A 9,985-nucleotide genomic window follows, 5' to 3' on the forward strand; every position below is an offset into this window, starting at 1 on the left:
CCTTGGACATTTGCCACCTATTTTGGTGGCCTATTATACATGCAGATTTTGTTGGATCACCACCTTGCTGCTTAGTGACTCGTTATATCAGTGGTTCCCAAACTGTGGTCAGGAAACCTGATTTTTGGTGGGTTGTGAAACTGACAAGCTGATACTTGACAAGAAAAATGTATTGAGCCCTATGGAAACTGAAACAGAGCAGCACCTTTGTGTTTACTTGCAAGTAGGTAAACATGCCTGGTCTACTTCAAAAGGCAGGCTGAGGGAATGCAATGACACCAGAATGGTCACAATCTAATGAATTCAGACCCCGACAAACTCTCCAAGGAAGGCCCCCCCACCCCGCAGCTGACAAGGAAAATGTTTTGAGCCTTATGGAAAGCAAACTGAACCACAGATGTGTATTTACTCATGAGTAGGTAATCATGGCTCTTAACAAAGGCCAGGTAAAGGGGAATGCAAGGCCACTAGAATGGTCCTGAACCAATAAACATGGAGCTCAGCAAATACTCCAGAAAGCAGTTCCCCGTCCATAGTAAAAAGGATTAAAAAATGAGGCTTGAGTGGCTGGTAAAGTGAAACTTTCATATTTAATATTTTTGTCTCATAAAGCTAGGTGAGTCTCTATAGACTATCATTTCAAAAAGTGGGTCCTGGTGTTAAAAAGATTGGGAACCACTCCTTATACCACAACCAGAAGTCCAGCAGGTCAACATAACTCATGGAGGATTGAATTTGTCGTCAGAGGGCTAGGACAGCTGAGGCAACAGGAAGGGGTAGTGGTTTAAGTTCCACCATCTCTCCACAACCTGAAGAACTCCTTCAAACGCTCTCCAAGGTCTAGAGACCCCACCACAATAAAAGGGCATGTAAAGGATTCTATAAGAAGAACCTGCAAAATATCAAGAAGGGAAGTGCATGGGGGGGGGGGTAGTGAAGATGAGGCATGTGTTATGACCCATCTGGATAAAGGGTGTGTGGATTCAAAATGAGTGAGAAATATTTGAGAAAGTAAACAAGTGTGTGGTCATGTGTGGATGTTTCTGAGAATGTCATAAGTGAATATTTATGGGTCAAACATATGGGTGTGGGTTGTATGGATGTAGGTGTAGTAATGTGTCTTTTTACATAATTTGTGAGTCTCCACTTCCATAGCCAAAAAAAACCATGGGACAGGTGATGACAAATGATTTCCTCCTGCCTATCCCTTTCTCTCACCTCCCTCAATCTCTTCTCCCATTCCTCTTCCTAGTTTCTTGCCTCAGCCCCTTTTCTAATCTAGTTCCTCTTCTGTTCCACTCTGCACCCTCATTGTCTCGAGTTCCACTCATCAGTACAGGAACACTGTATAAGTTAACGGAAGTAAATGTATGTAAGTGGGTAAAGTGAGTAAATGGAGAAAAAAGTGACAATTACTCCTGCTAATTGGGTAAGAGGCACTTTTTCAAGTGGGTGCTCCTTTTTTTAGCAGGGGGAGAGTAATTGGCCCACTTCACCCCAGCACTGTCTGTTCTAGTGGCTGTCTGCTGGTATTCATTTGCATCTTTTTAGATTGTGAGCCCTTTTGGGACAGGGAGCCATTTAGTTATTTGATTTTTCTCTGTAAACAGCTTTGTGAACTTTTAGTTGAAAAGTGATATATAAATACTGTTAATAATAATAATAATAATAATAATAATAATAATAATAATAATAATAATAATAATGTACTCCAGGGTGTGTCTACCAGAACCATTGAGTTCAATGGTTGAGTTAGCTTACTTCCAGGAAAGTGAAGATTGGACTACTGCTTAAAACAAGTATCAAGTGAATATGTTTAGTGAGTAAAGTGAGTTCCCCTTCTAAAATTGGACAGACTTGCAGCTACTTGTGATGTATCCTAAGCTACTTCATGTATACATTAAAGAAAACCACTTGGGAACCAAGTTGTCTCCTGGAAAATGTTTGCTCCTCTCAAAGACTGATTTTCCAGTTCAGCTCACCCTCTATATGGCGTGTTGTTGCTTGCCACTTTCATGAGTTTGCTTCCATTCTCACACTGGGCATGGCTGATATTCACTTTAATGAGATTCCCCTGAAGGAAGGAAAGTTGTTTCATTCATTAGGTGTAATCCCATAGGAACAATATGACACTGGAATATATTAATATTAAAACTGTTTTTTAATGAATTGTTTCCCATTGTGCAGAACAAGTGGAAAATACCCCAAAGGGTAAAGGTTTCAGTTGTTACTTCTCACAGAACAGTCTGAATGGGTTTGCTTGCTGTTTGTGGGCATGATTGGGGAAAAAAACTCTGTGCTCAGTCAGGAGGGGCCTAACCATCTGACTTGAGTTGTAATTTATTCATTCATATCAAAGTATGTCATTGGATATCTTCTGTCTGTGAGGAGCTCCAGAAGGATCTCTCCAGACTTGCAGAATGGGCAGCAAAATGGCAGATGCGCTTCAATGTCAGTAAGTGTAAAGTCATGCACATTGGGGCAAAAAATCAAAACTTCACATATAGGCTGATGGGTTCTGAGCTGTCTGTGACAGATCAGGAGAGAGATCTTGGGGTGGTGGTGGACAGGTCGATGAAAGTGTCGACCCAATGTGCGGCGGCAGTGAAGAAGGCCAATTCTATGCTTGGGATCATTAGGAAGGGTATTGAGAACAAAACGGCTAGTATTATAATGCCGTTGTACAAATCTATGGTAAGGCCACACCTGGAGTATTGTGTCCAGTTCTGGTCGCCGCATCTCAAAAAAGACATAGTGGAAATGGAAAAGGTGCAAAAGAGAGCGACTAAGATGATTACGGGGCTGGGGCACCTTCCTTATGAGGAAAGGCTACGGCGTTTGGGCCTCTTCAGCCTAGAAAAGAGACGCTTGAGGGGGGACATGATTGAGACATACAAAATTATGCAGGGGATGGACAGAGTGGATAGGGAGATGCTCTTTACACTCTCACATAATACCAGAACCAGGGGACATCCACTAAAATTGAGTGTTGGGCGGGTTAGGACAGACAAAAGAAAATATTTCTTTACTCAGCGAGTGGTCGGTCTGTGGAACCCCTTGCCACAGGATGTGGTGCTGGCGTCTAGCCTAGACGCCTTTAAAAGGGGATTGGACGAGTTTCTGGAGGAAAAATCCATTATGGGGTACAAGCCATGATGTGTATGCGCAACCTCCTGATTTTAGGAATGGGTTAAGTCAGAATGCCAGATGTAGGGGAGAGCACCAGGATGAGGTCTCTTGTTATCTGGTGTGCTCCCTGGGGCATTTGGTGGGCCGCTGTGAGATACAGGAAGCTGGACTAGATGGGCCTATGGCCTGATCCAGTGGGGCTGTTCTTATGTTCTTATGTTATGAACTGTCTGACAGTCAGTAGCTAAAGAAATTAGGAAGAAGGCTAGGCCCTGATGTGATGCAAAGCGACATGCTTCTGAACTGGTTGTGTCTACTCAAAGTGGACTGGGCCATCCCAGTGGGGAGGATCAAATTTCTATCAGTCAGTATTCAGGATGTAGCCTTTTTAGAGGTTCTGGATGCAACTGTGTGAGATAGATCTCTTATCATTTTGGGAAATGTAATTCCCCTGTGGTAGGCTTTGTGCAGTAGCATCCAAAGTGTAAGTAATACGTGGTCTTCTCTATGGCTTGGGTCCTTGCTGTTATGTTGCAGCCTGCTTTGCAGCCAGGCCCTAATGCACTCTAGCTGTGGACAAGTTCAGCCTCCCTACCCAGATTTTTTTTAACTCTTCAAAAAATAATGGTGGGTCTTTTATGAAAAGAATCCAGGTGATTTCCAGATTTTGCTGGCATATCTTGCTGTGAGTACTCAAAGAAACACTGGACAATGGGAAAACTTTATTTAAAAGATTTAGATTTAGCTGCCTTTCAACAGCTCAAAGCTGCCCCATAAAAAGAATATAAAACCAGCAATACACTAACACAGTTACCCAAAGAAGAAGGACAGAACAAAAAGCAAGAATCAAATCGGCCTGACACTTTCCAGAATAAGTGGAGCTGCCTTCTGTTCTGGAAGACAAATTAGGAAATGGTAGCCCTGAACCTCCTCAGGGATCAAAAACCATAGCTTGCTCCTTGTGGCTGATGCTCTTACTTTGTCAGGGCTGGCCCATCCATGATGCCAACTGAAGCAGAGAGGAGGGCTTGCTCATCTATGTCAGCTACTTGTCTCCACTATTTCTACTTCTCCTCCCATTCCCTGGATTAGAAAAGGAAGAAAGGGATAGCAAGGAAGAGGAAATGTGGAGGGGAGAAGAACGTTGAGCTAGAACCAGTGGCTTCGTTAGGGGGGTGCAGGCTGCACTGGGTGATGCGCACAGGGGGGGTGAAGTGCACTAGTGACCAAAATTGCTAAAATGGCAATTTGTAGGAATAATAGCATCATGTTATATACCGCTCAATGTGTAATTTACAGCAGAATGCAATGGAAAAAACCATGTTAAATATCTATGTACTATCAAAAGGTATAGCCAAAAAGCCAGCTGGGCAGGGCAATGATACATCACTACACCCACCACCAAGATCATTGCCCTGTCCATTGTATGGGAGGAGGTCCATCATGGGGGTGACATGCTGACCTCCTGCATCAGGTGATGCAAATCCTAGGGCTAGAACATTGGTGAGAGGGAGGAGCACAGCATGGCACATCACCGGCTAAGGAGGAGGAGCATTTGGCATGCTGCCTTAGGAGTCAGGAGGTCCTGGACCAGCCTTGAACTTTGTGAAGCATATAAATAGGTTTCCTTGCAGAGAAAGAATACTCTGAATAGGAAAAATGGAAGTCTTTTCCAAAATTTCAGCTCTTGAGAACCCTGTCATTGGGAGTGCTATTAGCTGGCCTTGGTAAGGAAGAGTGCTTCCTTAGCTTAATACAGTGGGCAGTGGTTAATGGAAGCAAAGCAAACCTTTCTCCATAGCAGAGCTCTTTACATTGGAATTCCTAGTTCATTATTAGGTGCCATGCTCAACTCTAGCTGACAATCTTAAGAAGGCAAATGCTCTCAGGTGTGTTTTATCATCCTGGACCCTTATAGCAAGCCATGCAAACTCCAGTGATGCAAAACCAATTTCAGAGCAGTGAGATTGCACAAGTGGAGGACACAGTTTGATTGACACAAGGTTTATTCAAAGTGATGATGCAAGGATTTGGTTTCATTTTCTCATCTGCTCTCTTTTCAGGCCTGACAGGTTGAATTACCTACTTGGTTATTAAACTGGGTCTTGCTCACACATGCAAATCCTGCAATTTCTGGTTCAGGCAAAAGCAGGTTATATCCCTTAGGCAGTGTTTCTCAAACTATGGGTTGGGACCCACTAGGTGGGTTGTGAGCCAATTTTAGATGGGTCCCCATTCATTTCAATATTTTATTTTTAATATATTCATTCTGATGCTATCATGGTATGTGATTGCATTTGCGGAAGTGTTACAGATCTGTACTTTTAACAGGCTACTATGTAAATGGGACTTATGCCTGAATAAGTGTGGGTAGGATTGCAGCTTCGGGGCACAATCCTATGCATGTCTACTCAATAGTAAGACATTGTGTTTGAGGTGGCTTACTCTCAGGAGAGTGTTGATAGGATTGCAGCCTAGGATTGTTAAAAATTTTCTTGCTTGATGATGTCACTTTTGGTCATGACATCACTTCTGGTGGGCCCTGACAGATTCTGCTTCTAAAAAATTGGTCCCAGTTCTAAATGTTTGAGAACTACTACCTTAGGGAGAATTTTTGGCTAAGGAACCACTAATCCAGGGCTTTTCAAACTGGGGCGTTGTGACGCTCCAGTCTGTGGGCCCTAGCCTCTGCCCCCTTAAGGGGCGGGGCAGCCTGGAGGCAAGGAGGAGGCAGTGATCACTCCGCTTTCACTTTCACTGCTGTGGGAGCCCTGCAGAAGGTTGTGCAGGGCTCCCTGCACCCCCAGGAGGCTTGGGTAAGTGCACCCAAGCCCCTTCAGCCCCCCCCCCAGCAGGGTGATCCTGGGGATCGCATCACTGCCTTCCCCCCCTTCTCTCCGCTTCCACAAGCCTCCTCAGAGAGTTTGAGAACCACTGCACTAATCAGTAACAGTTATGATTGCCACCTTTTTCTAGTAGGGCTCCTCTGCCTTTCACACTAAACAAGGAGCAGAATATTAAGGTGCAAGTTTTCTTTTGTCTGTTGGATGTATGCCTGTCAGACAGCTATAAAAAGAACCAGAAAAAGGTATGAACTCAAGCAGCTGTAGGGACAATTTTCCACCCATAATCTTTCCTCTTTTACCTTGCCAATAGCAAATTACCCAAACACTATGCAGCATCTGGTTACAATGCAGAAATAGTCATTATATGCTGCATGGCTACTGTTTCACTTACAATGATAGGGTTTCTTTCCCCTAAATGTTCATTTCTGTAGTCCATATTTTTAAACCAGTAAGAAGCAATCTGAACTGCCAACTCCTCAATATAAATAAATAGGCAAGATTAAAGTGGCCTATTCCAGCATTTGTTTCATTTCCTGGCAGCAATGCCACAGCAACTGATTTATCGTTAAAATAAAAGATTGCTAGTTTCCAGTCTTTATAACTACCTATTTTGGAAAGTCCAACCCTAGAAATACTTCTGAAGTTGGAGACCGAGCTTTGTTATGTCTCCATGCTTTAACTCACTGGGTTCAGTCCTAGGCACGTCTAGTTAAAGGATCTCAGGGAGCAGGCATGGAAAGACTCCCCTGCCTGAGCTTGAGTAGGCAGTACTAGGCTAATGACCCAATCCTATCCAACATTCCAGCACCTGTGCAGCCACAATGCAGCCTTGAGGTAAGGGAACAAATGTTTCCATTCCTTGAGGAGGCCTCTGTGACTGCTTCCCCACCACAGGATGTAGTGCATGCCCCATTGGCACTGGAAAAATTGATAGGATTGGGCCCCAAGTACCTGCTGGTCAGTATAAAGCAACTTGATATGTTCATCATCACTAAATAACCATGTACAAAATTCAGGGTTATCTTTAGCTTCCATGTTATTCTTTTACGTCCTTGAACTATATGGCTCTTAGAGCCCAGTTTTATGGTTTCCCCTACCCCAGAACAGGCTGTGCTGCATGCTATGGGGGGCAGATTGTTAGACTTGGAAGGGGAAAGGAACATTATTTTCCCATACTCCTCTGTAAGCCTTCCAGTTGCTGATGGGTCTCCTCGGACTTGTATCAGCTCTTTATCTGGTGCAAATCTGAGGAGACAGAGGGGGTGTGCCAGCTGCTACAGGAGAGGATATCATCCAGTGCAAATCACTCACACCAGGTGTCACCCCCTCCCAGCTTTGCCATGTCTCCAGCCCCTCCCCTTGCTGCCCTCCTGCCAACATATTTGAGTTGGTGGGCCTTCCCCACTCAGCCAACATATGGTAGGGCGACTCCAGTCTCTCCATTTCTCTGTACTTTTATAATGCACAGTTAGAGTGCATTACCAAGTGCAGAAACAAACACACACAAGTAATGCTTCCTTTACCTCCTCTCCCATATGACATAAAACTACTTTCAGCATGCCCTGTTTGGTTGGTGTAACTCACATGGAACAGCTACCTACCCAATTTTTCCATGTTGATGACCAGCCTAAAACACTTCACAGAACAAGATGATTTAGGGTGCAATCCTAACCCCTTATGTCAGTACTTTCCAGCACTGACATAAGGGCAATGCAGCTCCGAGGTAAGGGAACAAACATTCCCTGACTTTGAGGAGGCCTCTGAGTGCCACCCAACTGCAGGATGCAGCACACGTCCCATTGGCACTGCTATGCCTGTGCTGGAAAGTACTGACATAAGGGGTTAGAATTGCACCCTTAATGTTATCTATACTTCTGATCTTGTTGCTTGGTGATAGCCTCCCACAGTCCTGGCTGTACCCTTCAACATACAACAAAAAGCACAGAGTCCTCTGGAAAAGTGGGTACCTTGGTTTTTTTAAACCTTTGTGTTCACTGCAAAAAATGTTATGGCTTGTACTGATCCCACTCATCCACATGAACATCTGATATACTATATCTGATTTGCTCTATTAGGGATGGTGAACTTCTATATTTTCAAGAGCCACTCTATACTCCAGATGCTAGAAGGGTATTTTAGTACACACATACTAAATATATAAATCTAAACATAGTGTGGGCAGGACAGTAAAGTTTAGACTCCTAGCAGTAACGTCTTCTAGTAGTGGGGTACCTGTGCTTGCCTGGAATCTCTCTCTCTCTCTCTCTCTCTCTCTCTCTCTCTCTCTCTCTCTCTCTCTCACACACACACACACACACACACACACACACACACACACAAGCCAGAGACAACATTAAAATGTGGAATCTCTCACACACATTACTTTTGAAAACAAAATTGTTTATCTTTCACATCTTTATTAAAACTTGGTAGAGCTTGCTTGGCTGCCTGGACCTGACACACAGGTCTCAGTTGTTGGCCATGCCTGATGATCTCGGTTTGAGTAGCCTAGAAAACTGGTTGTGCCTCTGTGACTGGTTGTGTCACTGAGGTGACATATATTTTGCAGAAATTATATTCGCCAGGTTATGTAGCTGCTGAGCTACAAACTAATCTGGACTTTACAAGTTATGCATTTATATATTGTTCTTTTAATAGATCTAGACTCCATTCTGCTAATTTATAATGTAACCTTGATAGAAACCAGTCAGATCTCCTCCCAGACAACTGATATAACACTTTTCTTTGGGTTTTTCTTGTCCTAACCATGATGGCATGCCAGCAACATGAAAAGAGAGAGAGAGAGAGAGAGAGAGAGGATGTGGCTTGGTGTACACTATCCTGCAGCTATTTTGGGTCTGCCAGTCATCTCATGGGAGCTGTGACAGCTTGACATATATTATAGCACTTGGAAAACTGGTTACTAGCAGTTAGGAAACATAAGGGCTGAAAGGATTCTGTGGGAAACAGGTTCAAGTGACACAGAGATGGTTGGCAGAAACTCAAAGGCAAGGTATTATGCTAGTAATCTTGCTTCTGTCAGAGATAGAACTTTCTAGAAATTTCTGTCATCTAAGGGAAAGGACGCTTGAGACTTTGGAAAGTGGATTTCTTTCCATTTGGGAAGATCAAAAATCATCTAGGCTCATACTGAGTGCTACTGAGGGGAAAAAAAAACTCCAAATACAAATACTGTATTATTGAAAATCCATTAAAGAATTATCTTCTAAAACCTGGGAGGCACACTCTTTAGTTTGGGGAAATCTCAATTTGTATACACAGGTAGAAAACCCCCATTTGTTCTGGCAAAAGTTTGTTAAACAACGCACCAAAGAAATCTTCAAAGTAAGATTTTTGCGAAAAAAATCTTCTCTCGCATTTTCAATTCCTCCCCCTCCATTATTAGTTGCCAACAAGCTATAATATCTAGTTTAATGTTTCTTGATCATCGGGAAAATTAGCATAAGCCCTTTCTAGCCACATGGAATGCTTATTTAGATAGGATGATACTCTGTTAATTTGGTTCTGATGAGCTAATATTAAGCACAGTCACCAGAGCGGAAGCACTATGAACCATCATTTTGTTGAGCAATCCGAACTTTTAGCACACTGAGGTTTGGATAGGAATCTATACTTAATGAGACTATCAAATTCAAGATTTAGTATCTAATACCCAATAATATATTATTAAGACTTATTTTTATGTATCTCAGGGCACAATCCTAACCAGGTCTACTCAGAAGTAAGTCCTATTTTGTTCAGTGGGGCTTACTCTCAGGAAAGTGCGGTTAGGATTGCAGCCTCAAATGTATATCCTGCTTTTCTGCCACACACACACAACACAAAGCACCTTACAAACAAAAATATAAAAGAAAGCAGCAAAAGCATAATTTATTTTTTAACTTATCAAGGCAAAATCATTTTCTAAAAATTTAATATTTTTCGCCTCCATTTTTTAAGGGTTGGCAGTCTTATTGGCACCAGGTCCTGTCTCAGAAATGGAATATATT

This window comes from Tiliqua scincoides, chromosome 5, assembly GCF_035046505.1.
Source record: "Tiliqua scincoides isolate rTilSci1 chromosome 5, rTilSci1.hap2, whole genome shotgun sequence".
In the NCBI taxonomy this organism is placed as follows: domain Eukaryota; kingdom Metazoa; phylum Chordata; class Lepidosauria; order Squamata; family Scincidae; genus Tiliqua; species Tiliqua scincoides.